Source organism: Leucoraja erinacea, chromosome 2, assembly GCF_028641065.1.
Source record: "Leucoraja erinacea ecotype New England chromosome 2, Leri_hhj_1, whole genome shotgun sequence".
Lineage (NCBI taxonomy): Eukaryota > Metazoa > Chordata > Chondrichthyes > Rajiformes > Rajidae > Leucoraja > Leucoraja erinaceus.
Window position 1 is genome coordinate 49279854 of NC_073378.1, and position 18035 is coordinate 49297888.

An 18035-nucleotide genomic window follows, 5' to 3' on the forward strand; every position below is an offset into this window, starting at 1 on the left:
ACCTATTTTCTATGTTTCTATGTATTAGTCACTGTTTGAACTAAAATCATAAAGTTGTGAAATCTTAAAATAATAAGTAAAACAAAAAGGGATTGGTTGAAATCTAAGAATCACTAAAACAAATAAAAATGACTAACAGATATTTAAAATTCCGGAAAGTATGTCAAAAATGATGGATTAAAACTATCAGGGTGTCAGGTAGTGAAATCATAGCAAAGATCATAAACTTTGTGTAAAATGGATTGTGTGGGGAAATAGAAAACAAAGTGCCATAAGCAAAGAGATCAACAGGAGTTAGGCAAGAGTTGTTTAAATAATAAGCCACGGTAGAAAGGACAGTTAAATACCATTTATTTTAATCTGGGCAAGAAGACAGAATTTTGAGCAACTTTGAGCAATCTCTTGGATAAGACATTGTGCATATCTTAGCAACTCACTGTAATGTGCGAATGGGGTGTCAGATAAGGATCTTCTATGGTGAATGTATACGACCCAGTTGTATGGAAAACTGGAAAACAAGAGTGGTCATATTTTGAGGTCATGCAAAACTGAAAGGCTATAACGGGTGCATGACTTCTCTAGGAGTGGCGATGTCACAAACTTCTTGCAAAGCGAAAATTAATGCATTTGAGAGATTCGGGTTTCGAACTGCAAGCAAGTTTAAACTCAACTGTACCCCAGAACTCTCAGCACTTTGTTTCACAGAGGCCCAGGAGCTGTTGGAGCGGGAGGAGCGACGTCCGGGCGATGGGTTTAAAAACAGAGCGCGGGGCTTTGTTTCACAGAGGCCCAGGAACGGTTGTAGCGGGAGGAACACATTCTGTAACGTTCCATCACATTTCAAAATAAGTGGACTTGACGAAGCCGCTAGGTGGAAGCAGACTAGAGGAAGCAGCTGATTGGGAGTCGGATCCCTGCTGATTTCTTCCAGCACTTTGTATTGTATCCTGGGTAGGGGGGGAGTATGAGGGCCAGGGCAGTTTACTGTTCTGGATATCAGATGTGGGAGGTCATAGAGTCTCATAGCCTTCCAGACGTCCACATCTGCGCCAGGTGCGTCGAGATAGGGCTCCTAAGGGACCGTATTAGGAACCTGGAGCAGCAACTCGATGACCTCTGTCTGGTCAGGGAGAGCGAGGAGGTCATAGAGAGGAGTTACAGAGGTGGTCACTCCAAGACCACGGGAGGCAGACAACTGGGTCACAGTTAGGAAGGGCAATGGGCAGAGGCAGGGACTGGTGAGTACCCCGGTGGCTGTACACCTTGACAATAAGTACTCATGTTTGAGTAAGGGTGGGGGAGACAGCCTACCTGGGGGTAGCGACAGTGGCCGGGCCTCCGGCACAAAGACCAGTCCTGTTGCTCAGAAGGGTAAGGAAAGGAAGAGGAGGGCAATAGTAATAGGGGACTCTATAGTCAGGGGGTCAGATAGGCGATTCTGTGGACGCAGTCAGGAGACCCGGATGGTAGTTTGCCTCCCTGGTGCCAGGGTCTGGGATGTGTCTGAACGTGTCCAAGAAATCCTGAAATGGGAGGAAGAGGAGCCTGAGGTCGTGGTACATATAGGTACCAATGACATAGGTAGAAAAAGAGAAGTGGTCCTGAAAGGAGAATTTAGGGAGTTAGGAAGGGAGTTAAAGAGAAGGACCGCAAAGGTAACAATCTCAGGATTACTACCTGTGCCACGCGACAGTGAGAGTAGGAACGGAGCGAGGTGGAGGATAAATGCGTGGCTGAGGAACTGGTGCAGAGGGCAGCGATTCAAGTTTCTGGATCATTGGGACCTCTTTTGTGGAAGGTGTGACCTGTACAAAAAGGATGGATTGCACTTGAACCCGAGGGGAACCAACATCCTGGCGGGGAGATTTGCAAAGGTTACTGAGAGACTTTAAACTAGAACGATTGGGGGGAGGGACTCAAATAGAGAAAGCTAGTAGACAGTGTGTGTGGCAGGAGGCAGAGAAGGGAAGCACTCGGACCCAACATGTCGGGGAGAAAGAAGAAAAATAAAATAAACAGAGAATAAGTGGTGGTGGGTTTCTTAAATGTGTATATTTTAATGCTAGGAGCATTGTAAGAAAGGTGGATGAGCTTGGAGCCTGGATTGACACCTGGAAGTATGATGTTGTGGCAATTTGTGAAACGTGGTTGCAGGATGGCTGTGATTGGAAACTAAATATTCCAGGATTTCGTTGCTTCAGATGTGATGGAATTGGAGGGGCAAGAGGTGGAGGTGTTGCATTGCTTGTCAGGGAAGATATTACAGCAGTGCTTTGGCAGGTTAGATTAGAGGGCTCATGTAGGGAGGCTATTTGGGTGGAACTAAGAAATGGGAAAGGTGTAGCAACACATAGGGGTGTATTATGGGGAGCGAGATTTGGAAGAGCAAATATGTAAGGAGATAGCAGATATTAGTAGTAAGCACAAGGTAGTGATTGTGGGTGATTTCAATTTTTCACACATAGACTGGGAAACACATTCTGTAAAGGTTTTTGGAGTTTGTAAAATGTGTGCAGGATAGTTTTTTGCAGCAATACATGGAGGTACCTACTAGAGAAGGGGCAGTGCTGGACCTCCTGTTAGGAAATGAGATGGGTCAGGTGGCGGAGGTATGTGTTGGGGAACAGTTCGGGACCAGTGATCACAATACCATTAGTTTCAATATAATTATGGAGAGGGTCAGAATTGGACCTAGGGTTGAGATTTTTGATTGGAGAAAGGCTAACTTTGAGGAGATGCGAAAGGATTTAAAAGGAGTGAATTGGGACATTTTGTTTTATGGGAAGGATGTAGAAGAGAAATGGAGGACATTTAAAGGTGAAATTTTAAGAGTACAGAATCTTTATGTCCCTGTTCGGTTGAAAGGAAAGAGTAATAATTGGAAAGAGCCATGGTTTTCAAGGGAAATTTGACACTTGGTTCGGAAAAAGAGAGAGATCTACAATAATTATAGGCAGCATGGAGTAAATGAGGTGCTTGAGGAATATAAAGAATGTAAAAATAATCTTAAGAAAGAAATTAGAAAAACTAAAAGAAGATATGAGGTTGCTTTGGCAAGTAAGGTGAAAGTAAATCCAAAGGGGTTCTACAGCTATATTAATAGCAAAAGAATAACGAGGGATGCAATTGGTCTATTAGAGAGTCAGAGTGGACAGCTATCTGCAGAGCCAAAAGAGATGGGGGAGATATTGAACAATTTATTTTCTTCGGTATTCACCAAGGAGAAGGATATTGAATTCTGTGAGGTAAGGGAAACAAGTAGAGTAGCTATGGAAACTATGAGATTAAAAGAAGAGGAAGTACTGACACTTTTGAAAAAATATAAAAGTGGATAAGTCTCCAGGTCCTGACAGGATATTCCCTAGGACATTGAGGGAAGTTAGTGTGGACATAGCAGGGGCTATGACAGAAATATTTCAAATGTCATTAGAAACGGGAATGGTGCCGGAGGATTGGCGTACTGCGCATGTTCCATTGTTTAAAAAGGATTCTAAGAGTAAACCTAGCAATTATAGACCTGTTAGTTTGACGTCAGTGGTGGGCAAATTAATGGAAAGGATACTTAGAGATAATATATATAAGCATCTGGATAAACAGGATCTGATTAGGAACAGTCAACATGGATTTGTGCCTGGAAGGTCATGTTTGACTAATCTTCTTGAATTTTTTGAAGAGGTTACTAGGGAAATTGATGAGGGTAAAGCAGTGGATGTTGTCTATATGGACTTCAGTAAGGCCTTTGACAAGGTTCCACATGGAAGGTTGGTTAAGAAGGTTCAATTGTTGGGAATTAATAGTGGAGTAGCAAGATGGATTCATCAGTGGCTGAATGGGAAATGCCAGAGAGTAATGGTGGATGGCTGTTTGGCAGGTTGGAGGCTGGTGACTAGTGGGGTGCCTCATGGATCTGTGTTGGGTCCACTGGTGTTTGTCATATACATCAATGATCTGGATGATGGTGTGGTAAATTGGATTAGTAAGTATGCAGATGATACTAAGATAGGTGGTGTTGTGGATAATGAAGTAGATTTTCAAAGTCTACAGAGAGATTTAGGCCATTTGGAAGAGTGGGCTGAAAGATGACAGATGGAGTTTAATGCTGATAAGTGTGAGGTGCTACATCTTGGCAGGACAAATCGAAATAGGACGTACATGGTAAATGGTAGCAAATTGAGGATTGCAGTTAAACAGAGGGATCTAGGAATAACTGTGCATAGTTTCCTGAAGGTGGAATCTCATGTAGATAGGGTGGTAAATAAAGCTTTTGGTGTGCTGGTCTTTATAAATCAGAGCGTTGAGTATAGAAGTTGGGATGTAATGTTAAAATTGTACGAGGCCAATTCTGGAGTATGGTGTACAATTTTGGTCGCCGAATTATAGGAAAGATGTCAACAAAATAGAGAGAGTACAGAGGAGATTTACTAGAATGTTGCCTGGGTTTTTTAGCAACTAAGTTATAGAGAAAGGTTGAACAAGTTAGGTCTTTATTCTTTGGAGCGCAGAAGGATAAGGGGGGACTTGATAGAGGTCTTTAAAATGATGAGAGGGATAGACAGAGTTGACATAGATAAGCTTTTTCCATTGCGAGTAGGGAAGATTCAAACAAGAGGACATGACTTGAGAATTAAGGAACCAAAGTTTAGGGGTAACATGAGGGGGAACTTCTTTACTCAGAGAGTGGTAGCTGTGTGGAATGAGCTTCCAGTGGAAATGTTGGAGGCAAGTTCGATTTTATCATTTAAAAATAAATTGGATAGGTCTATGGACAGGAAAGGGATGTAGGGTTATGGTCTGAGTGCAGGTAGATGGGACTAGGTGAGAGTAAGTGTTCGGCACGGATTAGAAGGGCCGAGATGGCCTGTTTCCGTGCTGTAATTGTTATATGGTTATATATAATATATTATACATATTCATAAGCAGAGTTTAGACAGAATACAAGTTGTGGATTTTATTTAGAGTTACCTACATCAGTTGTACTGTCCATAACAAGGATCTGTCAAAATGTATTTTATTATACCTACCTCAACCTGTCCTCAACCACTTTCTTTGGCAGCTTCTTCCACATACAGATCACCCTCTGTGTGAAAAAGTTGCCCCTCAGGTTGCTTTTAAGTCTTTCCTCTCTCCCCTTAAACTTATAACCTCTAGTTTTTGATTCAATTTCCCTGTGTACAATTATCTATGTTCTTCATGATTTTATACACCTCTGCAAAAGCACCTCTGTCTCCTATGCTTCATGGTACAATCCTGGCCTGCCTAACCTCTTGTACCACTGCAACATAATGTCCCAAAGCATTGACTCAATGCCCTGAGTGATGAAAGCCAGTGTTCGAAACATCTTCTTCATAATTCTGTATACCTGTGATGCCATTTCCAGTAATTAAATTTCTATTTACAAACATTTGACTAAAATTATTTATAATCTTTTACAATGCCTACCATTCTCAGTTCACACCTGTCTGTAGACTGTAAGTGTCGATGCTGTGACCAACTGTTATTCGCTGCCTATCCTTTTAATATATGGTTTTTAACTTAAAATAATGCAAGATGGACCTGCTGAAAATGAGCATCGAGGTAAATTGACAGCTTGGAAATTGAGGTTTATATTTTGAGGCTTTGAATATTCATTTCAGACTCTCAATTGGACAATTAGGGATTCAAATGCATAAAGTATTAAGACCGAGTGCAGAAAGGATTCTCAAGAATGTTGCCACGAATCAAGGTCTTGAGTTATGAGAGGTTGGCGAGACTAGGACTTTATTCCCTGGAGTGTAGGATACTGAGGGATGATCTTATAGAGGTGGGCACGGATAGGGTGAATAATGCACACAGTCTTTCCCCCTTGGTTGAGGAATCAGAAACTAGAGGATATAGGTTTAAGGTGAGAGGGGAAAATGTAATAGAATCCTGAGGGGAAACCTTTTCAGACAGAGTGCGGTACATTTATGGAATGAACTGCCAGGCAGAAAGGTTGAGGCAGGTACAATAAGAAAATGTAAAATATATTTGAACAGGAACATGGATAGAAAAGATTCAGAGGGTTAGGGATCAAACATGGGCAAATGGGACAAGCTTAGTTGGACACTTGCTGGATGCATGAGTTGGGATGTAGGACCTGTTTCTGTACTTGTATGAATCTAGGGCTGTTGCAAATTTAATTTATGCGATTCACACGCAATACCAAAGATTTGGATAGAGTTTGGCATCTCTAACTACTATCGACTAGAGCAGAGATGCTGCACAGCTAAAAAAATCTACCTATTCAAAAACATCTACCAACCTATACCATCGTCAGTGTGGATACAGGCCATTGTATTGTTATTAAGCAGAAATGGAAAGGACTGAGTGGTGCAGTAATTCAATATGCTCTCTGTAATCGTTGCAATTTAAATTTAAAATCGTAAGAGCCAAAATGTAAAGAATAGGTTTAGGGCAGATGACATACCAGAGGTGTATAGATTTATGAGTTGAGTAGATAGTGTAATATTACTTTAAATAGGAGACAAAGGTAGAAGAAACAAAGGATTGGAAAATATTTCCACAGTGTAGAGGACAGTCATAATGTCCACTAGCTTTTGCTCCATTGAGCTTTCCATGCTTTGGGGCTAATTGAAACGTTACCATGATGAACAACTGATATGCCGTAATCTACAAAGATATGAACTGAGATTTGGAAAATGAATTAGGTCTCATTAGCTTAGATTTTCAATGAGAACAAGAAAGGTGAGCTAAATGGAATTATTTTCTCTTTGATAACCTTTTTGCAATTTAAAGATCAATGTAAATATCTTTGACCAAATGAATTAGACATTTCCAACAAGTAACGGCTGGGAGATGGGAAATTGATAGTGAAAATCCAACTGTATTAAGGGTTATTGAGATGGAAAAGTGTTTTTTAATTATTTTTCTGATGAGGGTATTGCCAAAGATAATACTTCCAAATCAAGATGATGTGTGACTTGAAGGAGAACTGGCAGGAGGTGGGCTTTCTATGATCCTATCAACCTTTTCCCTCATCATGGTAGAGGGCACAGATTTGGCAGATGCTGTCACCGAGCAACTGCAGAGTGTATTTTGTATATGTGGTAGACACTGCTTAAGATATGCACCAGTGGTGCAGGGTATCCATTTTTAGGGTGGTTGATAGAATGCCAATCAAGCAGATTGCTTTGTATGGTATTGAGCTTCTCGACAGGTTTGGTTCTGCATATTGTACATCAATGGTATTGATTTATTATTGTCACGTTTACCAAAATTACGTGAAATTCTTTGTTTACTGTGACAACCAGGCAATTCATACTATACACGAGTACAATCAAACCATACACAAGTAGTGCAATAATAGAAAGGAAACAGAGTGCAGAGTTTAGTGCTGTAGCTGCAAAGAAAGAAGATTAACAAAAATGCAGGGGAAGCAACAAGGTAGATTGGTACATTCTTAGCTTATGAGAGGTCCATTGAATAGTCTGATGACCACAGGGAAGAAGCTATTTCTGAATCTGGTGGTCCGTGCTATCAAGATTTGTATCTTCTACCCGACAGGAGAGTGGAGAAGAAGGAATGTAAGTGGTCCTTGATTAAGTTGCCTGCTATCCGGAGGCAACATAATCTGGTTTTGTTGGGGCTGGTTTAAGAGATGTACGGGACCAGTGGAGAGTTCCATCACACTCCTGACGTGTCTTGTAGATAATGGGAAGAATTCAGCATGAGATGTGTCACTCCCCATTGGTTACTCAAACACTCACCTATCTTGTGGGCATGATATTGCATGTGGCTGGTTAAGTTGAATTTCTGGTCAAGGTGAACCCCAGAATTTGATAGTGTGGTATTCAACAATGGTGAGGCCAGTGAATGCCAAAGATGGGTGTAGATTCTCTCAAGGGTATGGAAACAAAGAAAAAATATACAGTTTGGTTCAATAGAAAATAAAAACAAAAAATGGTCTTGTCAATAGATATGGAAGCTGTCTGATTCACCTCTATTCCATTTTGGACATTGGACTATGTCTCTGGAACTTATGCACTACAAAGCTGAGAACTATATTCTGCACTCTGTATTTTCCCCTATCTACAGTATGTAGCTGAATTTGACCTGATTTTATTTATCTGATCTGTTTGGGCAGCATATAAAACAAAGCTTTTCACTGTACCTTGGATCATGTGATAATAATAAGTCTAAGCCTAACAGGCGATAAAAATTCACCTTAACTTTTTTTTCACCACAGATGGTGTCTGACTTTCTGAGTATTTTTCTTTTATTTTGAATTAGTACATTTTTAATGAAAAGTTGGTTGGTTCTCTGCTTGAGAATAACGAATGGATGTTATGGACTGTATTTTAATTTTGGAGCAATTCATGTCGGTACAGTTTTGTGTGGGTGTTTTGTTCTCCTGCACGCATATTCCTCACCTAACACCACATCATCCTTCCATCCATCTCTGTGCAAAGCAAATAATAAATTTGCCTGAACTCCATTGTCGTTCACCATTTCTAGTTATTTCATAAATTATTTACCAAACAGGAGACTGTTCAGATCAAAGTGTCCATAATTTTCAAAAAGAGCAAAGCAACCTCATCTCCCCTTCCAGCACTTGATTCATAGCCTTGCAGATCATGGATCTTCAAGTATACACTAGCTACTTTTAAAAACGTGGGAAGGTTTTTGACTGTACCATCTTTTCAAGCTTTTTGTTCCAGATTCCATCTTTGCCGTGACAAGAATTTTCACCTGCCCTCTCACTTTCCATCAATTATTTTCAATGTGTGACTATGATTTTTTTTTAACCTCTCAGAGTTAACAAAATAGATCCTATCCATTTAATCTATCTGGAATCTTCTTGTTTCATACACTTTAACTAAGTGGCCCTTCAGCCTCTTCCTCCAAAGAAAACATCTCCAGTCCACCAATCTTACTTCAGTGCTATTGTTTTCTAATCCTGGCAGTCTCCTCATAAACTTTTACTGCATCCTCTCCAGTGTAATCTCATTTTCTCTATGACATTGTGATCAGATCTAAAAAAACATTTCTGAGTTGTGGCCTTATGTGAAATTCTCATATAATCTGCCTGGTTTTATAATCTTTGCTTTGGTCAATAAGTGAAAGTATCCTTGTGCACTGTACCTATCCACCTACTAAGTTAAGTCTGTGTATTCTCTAAGGTTTTTGTTTCTCCATATTTCTCAATTTCCTAACATTTAACATAAATTTCCCATGACAAGTTCCACCTTTCCAAATGCACTAGCTCACCGTTTACCAGATTAAATTTCACTTAGTCATTGTCATAGAGTGATGCTGCATAGAAACAGGCCCTTCAGCCCACCTTGTCCCAGCTACACTAGTCCCACCTGCTTGGGTTTGGTCCATATCCCCTCAAACCTGTCCTATTCATGTACCTGTCTAACTGTTTCTTAAATGATGGGATAGTCCCTGCCTCAACCACCTCCTCTGGCATTGTTCCATACACCCACCACCCTTTGTGTGAAAAAGTTACCACTCAGATTCCTATTAAATCTTTTCCCCTTCACCTTAAACCTATGTCCCCAGTCCTCGATTCACCTACTCTGGGCAAAAGACTGTGCATCTATCCGATCTATTCCTCTCATGATTTTGGATACCTCAATAAGATCACCTCCATCCTCTTGTACTTCCCACTTTTATGCCTATCTGACCAGATGGTGTATATCTTCTTGCAATCTAAAGCTTTCCTCCTCACTGACAATCACCAGGCAATATATCTATTATCGTCAAACTGCTTGATACTGCCTACTAATTTGTGTTTATTAATGCTTAATATGGATATTACTTGGCTAGTCTGATGAAATCCAGATAGAAGACTGCACGAGACAGCAGGATTATGTAGGAACAAATACAAAATAGCCTTCTAGAATAGACTTTTGAAATGAGCTATTGTAACAAAATATGGAATTATTTATTTGAAAGCTGCAATGTTGGCTGTTTTTGCATATGGAGATGGGCTGAATGGCCTTGCTTATCCATGAATCTATATTAAGAAGCTGATGATTAATCCTAGGAGCATGAAAGACTGAATGTTCACCTTGTTTGCTGTTTAATCACTACATATAATTTGTGAGAAGTGCAGGAGGAATAGAAATCTTTGCTGAAGCAATCATAAAGGTTTTTTCTCAAAGAAGTGGAACACTTCACCTTGGATTACTGATTTTGTACTGTGTAGTTTACACTATACAGGTTTTGAAATATATATTATTGTTGGGTTACATGCTAGTTACACATCATATATATGGGAGGTATACATTTTCCAGTTTATTTGAATAACTAAACAAATGAATTGTCATATCTCCATCATTATAAATAACACCTTTAGTTTAATATTGCTTTCAGTGAAATGATTAGCAATAAGTTATCATCTGCAAAATATGTAAAGTGTCCTTGGCATAATCTTGTGTGTGTGCTGATAAAGATTAAGTACATTACTGAATCTTACCTGACAGGAAAATGAACTACAGATTAGGGAAAAAATGCTTGGTCTCTTAAAATTTCAGGATTTGTTTACAAAGGGAGCTTCTTGTCAAATTAATGTATGTTATATGCTTACATGTTTTAGCAGTTTTCCTATTGAGACTACTCAAGGTACGTGGTTCAGTTGCCCAATGAATAACATTGTCATAAAATGTGGGAGTAGTCAGGATTCAACCAAATCTCTCGAGTTAAACCATCTCAACATGAATAGTAGGCACACAACTATAATTGACTTTGGCATCTTAGTTTAAGGAGATGAAATTAAGCCCGGGTACATGCCATTGCTTCTCTCTATTTATTGAGTATTGTAAGAAGTATTTCCATGTGCATTCCTTTTGGCGGCAAGAATGAGTGTAGCTGTAATGATGAGATGCCAACAAAGCATTTTCCCAGAATATATGGATTAAAGTGACAAAAAAAATTAAGAAACGAAAATGAAACTTTAAAATATTCTATTTGGATATTTAAGATTGACCAGATGGTCTCCCACGCATAAGAAATAAGTAAGGGATGTGATGAAGAAGTCTCTATTTGCAAGGTAGGTCCAGCAATGAGCATCACGGTGCAGGAAAACCAGGCTATGTTTGACCTACTGTAAAATGCACTGCAATGGCATGCAAAGTTCTCTTCAAAAGCATCTTTAATAACTCTGGCCCAAGGGTAGGAGACATATGACAACACCACCATCTCCAAGTAAATTTCCAAGTCATACATCACGCTCAATAAAACAGAGCTCCGGGAGTGGAAACAGAAAATGTTGACATACTTGGCAAGTCAGGCATCATCTGTGGAGAAACATTGATGAAAAGTCAACAAATTGAAACAATAATTTTGTCCTTTAACATTTGTTGCCTGACTTGCTGAACATTTCCAGCATTTTGTTTTAAATATTTCAAATTTCCCTCATCTGCATTTTATTTTTGGAGCATTCTGGTGAAATTTTGAATGTACTGAGTGATTGAAGAACTTAGCTCACTGCTCTCATCATAATGGTAATTAAAGATGGCCCATAACCTTGGAGCTTGCCTTCATAAACGTGATACAGGTACCTATATCCTCTGATACTTACATCTTGTGCCTTTCTTTTTTAATAAGCCACTTTATTCTGAGCTGAGAAAATTGTTTGCCCCCTACTTCCAATTAAAATCTCAGTTCATGCTTTCATCATCTCACTACTCAATTTCTTCCTCACTCAGCTGATAGCACTCCCAGCTTCAGGTTTCTTGTAATCTCAGCCAATCCAAGATGTAGACACTAAACTACAAATGCTGGAATCTTGCCCACAATAAAACAAACTGCTGAAACATAGAAAATAGGTGCAGGAGTAGGCCATATGGCCCTTCGAGCCTGCACCGCCATTCAATATGATAATGGCTGATCATCCAACTCAGTATCCTGAACCTGCCTTCTCTCCATACCCCCTGATCCCTTTAGCCACAAGGGCCACATCTAACTCCCTCTTAAATATAGCCAATGAACTGGCCGCAACTACCTTCTGTGGCAGAGAGTTCCAGAGATTCACCACTCTCTGTGTGAAAAATATTTTTCTCATCTCGGTCCTAAAGGATTTCCCCTTTATCCTTACACTGTGACCCCCTTGTTCCGGACTTCCCCAACATCGGGAACAATCTTCCTGCATCTAGCCTGTCCAACCCCTTAAGAATAACCCCCCCCCCCCCCCCCCCCCCCCCCTCCCTGATCTCCAACTCCTTCTGATCTATCTTCTTTCACTCCCCTCAAGTTCACTCTTCCTCCTACTTCTACTCATCAACCCCCATCCTCATTGTTCCCATCTTCCCGTTATCCTTTCCTCTGGTTCTACATTTCACTCACCTTCCCTTTCTTATCCGATTCCACCATCTATAGCACATTGCCTTCTCCACTCAATCGTCTGCCTATCAACCCCCCCTCACCTGGATGCATCCATCACTTGCCCCACCCCTTTCTCTCACTTCCCACTACTAACATTCTCCCCTCTACTCCAGTCATGAAGAAGGGTTGTGACCATAAAAGTCTTACATAAATGTTGCCTGACCCACTGAGTTCCTCCGGCAGTTTGCTGTTTTTAATCCAGGAAGATGTTAGCTCTATCTATACTGCCATCAACTTTTACATTATACCTTTCAATCATCTCCAGGCTCCACTGGTTCGATTTATCCCAAAATAGGCACAAAATGCTGGAGTAACTCAGCGGAGCAGGTAGAATGGGAGACCTTTCGGACACATGACACATTTCCTTCTATCCAGAGATGCTGCCTGTCCCGCTGATTTACCCCAGCATTTTGTGTCTATTTTCTTATGCAAACCAGCATCTGCAGTTCCTTCCTACATATTCCATTTATCCCAACCTGGGAGTTTTATTTTTGCTTTCCACTGATACCTTGGTGTAACATCATACTGACCTTTCCCTGCTTTGGACCTTCTGCTCCTCCAGGTTTCTCTCAACACTCCACCAATAGTGATAAATTCAGTCTGTGCCTTGAAAGTGAATACATTTTACTCCCCGCCCCTCATCTCAGCCCCATTATCATCATTTAGCCTCATCTGAGACAAAGATTAGAACTATTTCTTAATTTTTACATTTACTAAAAAATGTCTTAATTATAAAACATCAGGTGACCTGTGAACTGAGTGTTCATTTTAGATCATAAATCCAAGCCTAAAATTTGCCTTTGGTTTACTTTTTAGGACATTGAATAGTACAGCACAGGAACATCCCTTCAGCCCACAATGCCTGTGCCTGCCAATGCCTGTGCCTGCCAAGATGCAAATCAAACTAATAGCATCTGCATGCAGTTGGTCTACAGCTCTCCATTGTCTAAATGCCTTTCAAACGTTGCTATCATATCAGCTGTCGTCACCCTTTCTGGCAGTGAGTTGTAGGCACCTGACATAGTCTGTGTAAAAAACCTTGTGTCATAAATCTCTAATCTTTCCCCCTATGTTCCACTACCACTATTAGCAAAATAGTAAAAAATAGTATCTGATCTGTCAGAATCAATTCAAATAGCAGTATCACCAATTAGATTGTCCACAATTAATGCTTTGTCTATTTTACATTTATATGCTATTATTTATTTTTCCTTGATTTTACTAAATATAGTTTTAATGTGACCTTCCGTAGAAAAAAATAATCTAATTAATTTATGTTCCACAGTGAATAGATGAGGGTTATGTGTGATTTTTTGGAATAAAACGCAAAATGTGGGTATATAATCGAAGGTTTCTGGTGGATGGTTTCCGCTATTGAATTGCAGTGAGACTTTCCAGAATGTGAGGGGTTAAGATTTCCATTTGGCTTAAGCCCATTCTGCAAGTTGGATGCTATGTTATATCAGGCCTGAGGCATGTCATGTTTATGTGTAATTATTTCCTGTCTCCACTAAATGGTGTTTGTCTCTTTGTAAATACCTAGTTTTCTGTCTGTCAGGTGTAATGACTCTTTCTCTATTTCTTAGCCACATAGATTAAGTTGGTCAGAGTGCCAATTTCTCCCACATTTAACTTCTGGTTTGTGATTAAACATATACTAATTTATGTCCTGTAAGTAGCCCCCAAGGAATTAAAGATAATCAATTAAACTAACACAAGGGTTACTTGCCTCTTATGAAATCCCATGGCTGCCGAGCATGTTCTTTGATATTTTATCTTACTTTTGTTTGAATATCTGAATGTGCAAAAACCTAATTTTTAAGCCGAAATAAATTGCTGCCATTTTCAATAGTCAGTAAATAATGCTGATTATTATTTTTAATAAGTTGCAAATTGAATGTTGAACATACAGCAACATATTCCTTATTTGGCTGTCACTTAGTTCATTTATTCATGAATTCATTGTTCACTTCTGGAATATGTTCTTATATTGTGAATGCATTCCCTTATATCACACGTGTAATTCTGCATCAGAGCATGATTTCTATGGTGAAAAGAAGTTACCTAAATTTACAAATAGTCATTAACACAAAGTAACTTAAAATTCCTCTGAGAAGTGCAGATGGAAAGTTGCACTTGGCAATCTTTACTCTGCATCTGTTTTTGACAATGGACAATAGATGCAGGAGTGGACCATTCAGTCCTTTGAGCCAGCACAGCCATTCCATGTGATCATGGCTGATCATCCACAATCAGTACCCCGTTCCTGCCTTCTCCCCATATCCCCTGATTCCGCTATCTTTAAGAGCTCTATCTAACTCTTGAAAGCATTCAGAAAACCGGCCTCCACCGCCTTCTAAGGCAGAGAATTCCACAGACTCACAACTCTCTGTGTGAAAAAGTTTTTCCTCATCTACTTTCTAAATGGCTTGCCCCTTATTCTTAAGGGGTATCAACTGGTATCAACCATCTACATATCATTGTTTCAAATATATAGTAATCAATCTTTGGGGTAGAATAAGGAGAGAGCTGTTGTGAATGATCTCCCCCCCCCCCCCCCCCCCCATAAATTTTTGAGCAGTTTTTTTGTCTTAGAGTGATGCTGCTTCAAGATATAAGAACAAATCTGTGCTAAATTTGTTTCAAAGCAGTTTACATACATGAATTAAATCAAGTTCCACGGAATTCCAGTTCATTTTGTTATTCATTTAAAATACAGTAAAGAAAACTCTGCAGCACTGAAACCTTGAAACAAGTACAAAAATTGCTCAACTGGCCACACCATCTGCTCAGAGAGCGGTTACATTGGATGAAGTCTGCATTTAAAATGTTAATCGGTAACTTCTCACTACAGTTGGAGATTGGCCTGATGAATATTTCCAGTATGCCCCAATTTTGGAATGCTTCTATATAGATGCCATCTATTTATTCATTAAATGTGCTAATTTGTACATAGTTTTTCTGAAACTCTCAGGATAACGTGGCTGAAAATGTCAAATACCAGAAATGCTAGGAATCTGAAATAAAACAAAAAATGATAGATATATTCAGCAAGTTAGACAGCAGTGGTAGAGAGAGTAAAACAGTTAACATTTCAGGTTGCTTAATTTTCATCAGACCTGTGATTTATCTTTTAACAAATAGACAGTATTTATGTAGCTGCATTACAACATTAAAAAAGGAAATATTCCTCAAGCTAGTCTCCAACTGTGGTGAGTCCTGACCATTGAGAATTAGCAGCATTTTCTGGGTTTTTTTTTAAATGTTGTAATGGAGCATATTAGAGAAGATTCTTGTTTTGCAACAGCACTTCCTTCAGTATGACAGAACCACATATAAACTGAAGATTCATTCAGGATCCCCTGTACCATATGATCTCTCTCTGTTTTGTTCATCTGTTTACCAGTGTGAGACCAGTAAATTGCAGCCTTGTATATTTGTTGTGGATGATCAAAAGAACTTGGAAAACAAATTATGCTCCATAATTCAACATGGACAATTAAAACATTTGACTGATCCTGATGGTGATATATTGGTAGATTCAGGATTGTCATTGAAGTTTTGACTCGTATCTGCATTAACTTTAACGTGAATATTTTGATTAGACTTTCCCATTGGTCCATGCCTCATGCAATAAAAGTTGTTTTCACAAAAATTGGTCCCACCTCCGCATTTATAGGGCGTTCATTTGACATGGGTAAACACATGCAGTACAAAATGAGCTTAAAAATGTAATTACAGGGTACCAGTTAAATGGTTGTAAGTTTAAATACCAGCTTCAACTTAAACATGTCTGCATCGCTGGGGAATGTTGCCATGTATTAATGAATGGTCGCAAAGTATTCCTTCTTAGGATGGGAAAAGGAGGAATGGGCAAGACTGTCACAGAGCAAGCACACATCAGTCAGCCGGTAGAGGGTACGTAACACTCATCGAGAGAAGTCGGCGGTCCAAATCATAACGTCTTGCTCATTTCAAGAAAAAGGCAGGATAATCGGGGACTTGCACCCGAGTGCGCGTAAATTAAACAGCCCGAAAAAAATATTGCAAAATGTGACTTAAAAAAAAAGTACATTTTAATCTCACACACCTGCACATACACATTATAATAAGTGAACCCAAAGATAAACACGTGTATACCTTTTTATGTATGCGTATCTAGCATCTCCATGCAGATTACCGTTCACTGCGTGTATGTTTAGATCTATGTCCGTGTGCAGGTGCAAGTGTGTATGTGTGTAACCATCCATCTGGCCGCCTCCCGCGGAACAAACCCTATCACGTCTTCATGCAAGAAATAATTTCCAGTCCTGTTTGGCTTTTGACTGTTCGGTGTTCCTGCTCCGGTCAAGACCATGTCCTAGTCTCACCCGCTCCATACTTACAGACACACCGACAGTCAGTGCCGATAGCATACGGTGACGAGTTAAAAAGCTCCTCCTGTTTGTTGTTGACTCGCCCCCCTCCCTCCCTCCTCTTCTTCTTTTCCAGCCCTGAGGCTGAGCCAGTGCTATAATTATTTGATCATGTGGTATTATTATCTGTAATAAATGCAGAGCCGTCTTACAGTAATCAAGCTGATTAAAAATTCTTGCGCGCCTGCCGGAAATTGTCCTCTCTCTCTCTCTCTCCCACCCCCTCCCTTGTTTTTATTATTATTTTCTTCAACAAATTACTCTGACAGTTACAAGGAGTGATGCAATCGAAAAGCAGTCCGGAGGGCGGCTGGAGTGTCGGTGCCTGAGAGCGGGATGTTTTGGAAGGGTTATTTTCTCACCACTGAGAGGAGAAAGCGAAGGGGAGAGGAGAGGAGTGATGAGTCTCAAAGCAACTAATAATTTAATGTGAAGCCCCTTGGCTCCGTCCTGACTGAGGAGGAGAGAAAGAGAGAGAGAGAGAGAGAGAGAAGCCCAGGCAGAGACAGCCGCCTACCAGCCACCGCCACCAAACCCCACAGCCCGAACTGGACTTTTCAACAGCAGCAACAACAAAGTCACTGACTTTTTGGGTTGGAAACAATATATATCACGTCCGCGTCCCAAGTTGCCCTTTAAAAAAAAAAACCTTAATATATTGCTGCTGTCTCCCCCCCCCCCCCCCCCCCCCCCCCCGCCTAGTCAAATACTTTCCCCCTTCCTTCAGTACCCAAAGAGCGAAGAAGATATTTTTCTTATTTTTAACACAAAAAAAATATCATTCAAAGACAGAGGGAGAAAGAAAAAAAATATCTGGGAGCTAAATACTGTCCAGAAACCAACCCGTCCGGCTGTTAGTTTTCATGAAGAGTCCGAAGCGAAGAGTTGCTATTTTTCTTAAGCCTTGGAAGTTTGGCTTTTAGCTCTGCGCATAAAAGTGGGTGAGTTGCTTGCAATCGAAATTCTATTTCTTGTAGTTTTTTTTGCAAAATATAGATGCCACCCGACAACGTTCAGCGTTTTTTTTTGTGTGTACCCAGACAGCTTTGGTTAGTTTGTTTCTTTGTCTTTTTTTCTAAATAAATGTAAACGTGAAATCCTGGAGTGGAATTTACAAAATACGCGGAATTGGTAGCGCAGAAAAAAAGTTGTAAAGTAGGCTGGGGGGCGAGACCGTGCTATGTTTGCCCGGAATAGCACTGGGCTGCAGGTTAGCAGTTCAATGCTGGGATGAGGATGTCTGCTTTAACA

The 18035-nt window shown here is 40.1% G+C and overlaps 1 protein-coding gene across 9 annotated transcripts in view; it reads left to right on the forward strand.

Moving 5' to 3' along the window:
* The window catches only part of LOC129709864 (DNA-binding protein SATB1-like), a 167891-nt gene that overhangs the window by 5926 nt on the left and 143930 nt on the right, over positions 1-18035 (forward strand). For 2 of the 9 annotated variants that reach the window (XM_055656508.1, XM_055656546.1), the window contains exon 1: positions 17464-17725. The exons of 6 other annotated variants lie outside the window; for them this stretch is intronic. The gene's annotated coding sequence lies outside the window, so the exon portion shown is untranslated. Of the gene's footprint in view, positions 1-17463; positions 17726-18035 lie in introns of those variants that run through there. One more of the 9 variants, XM_055656575.1, reaches the window with a different exon arrangement.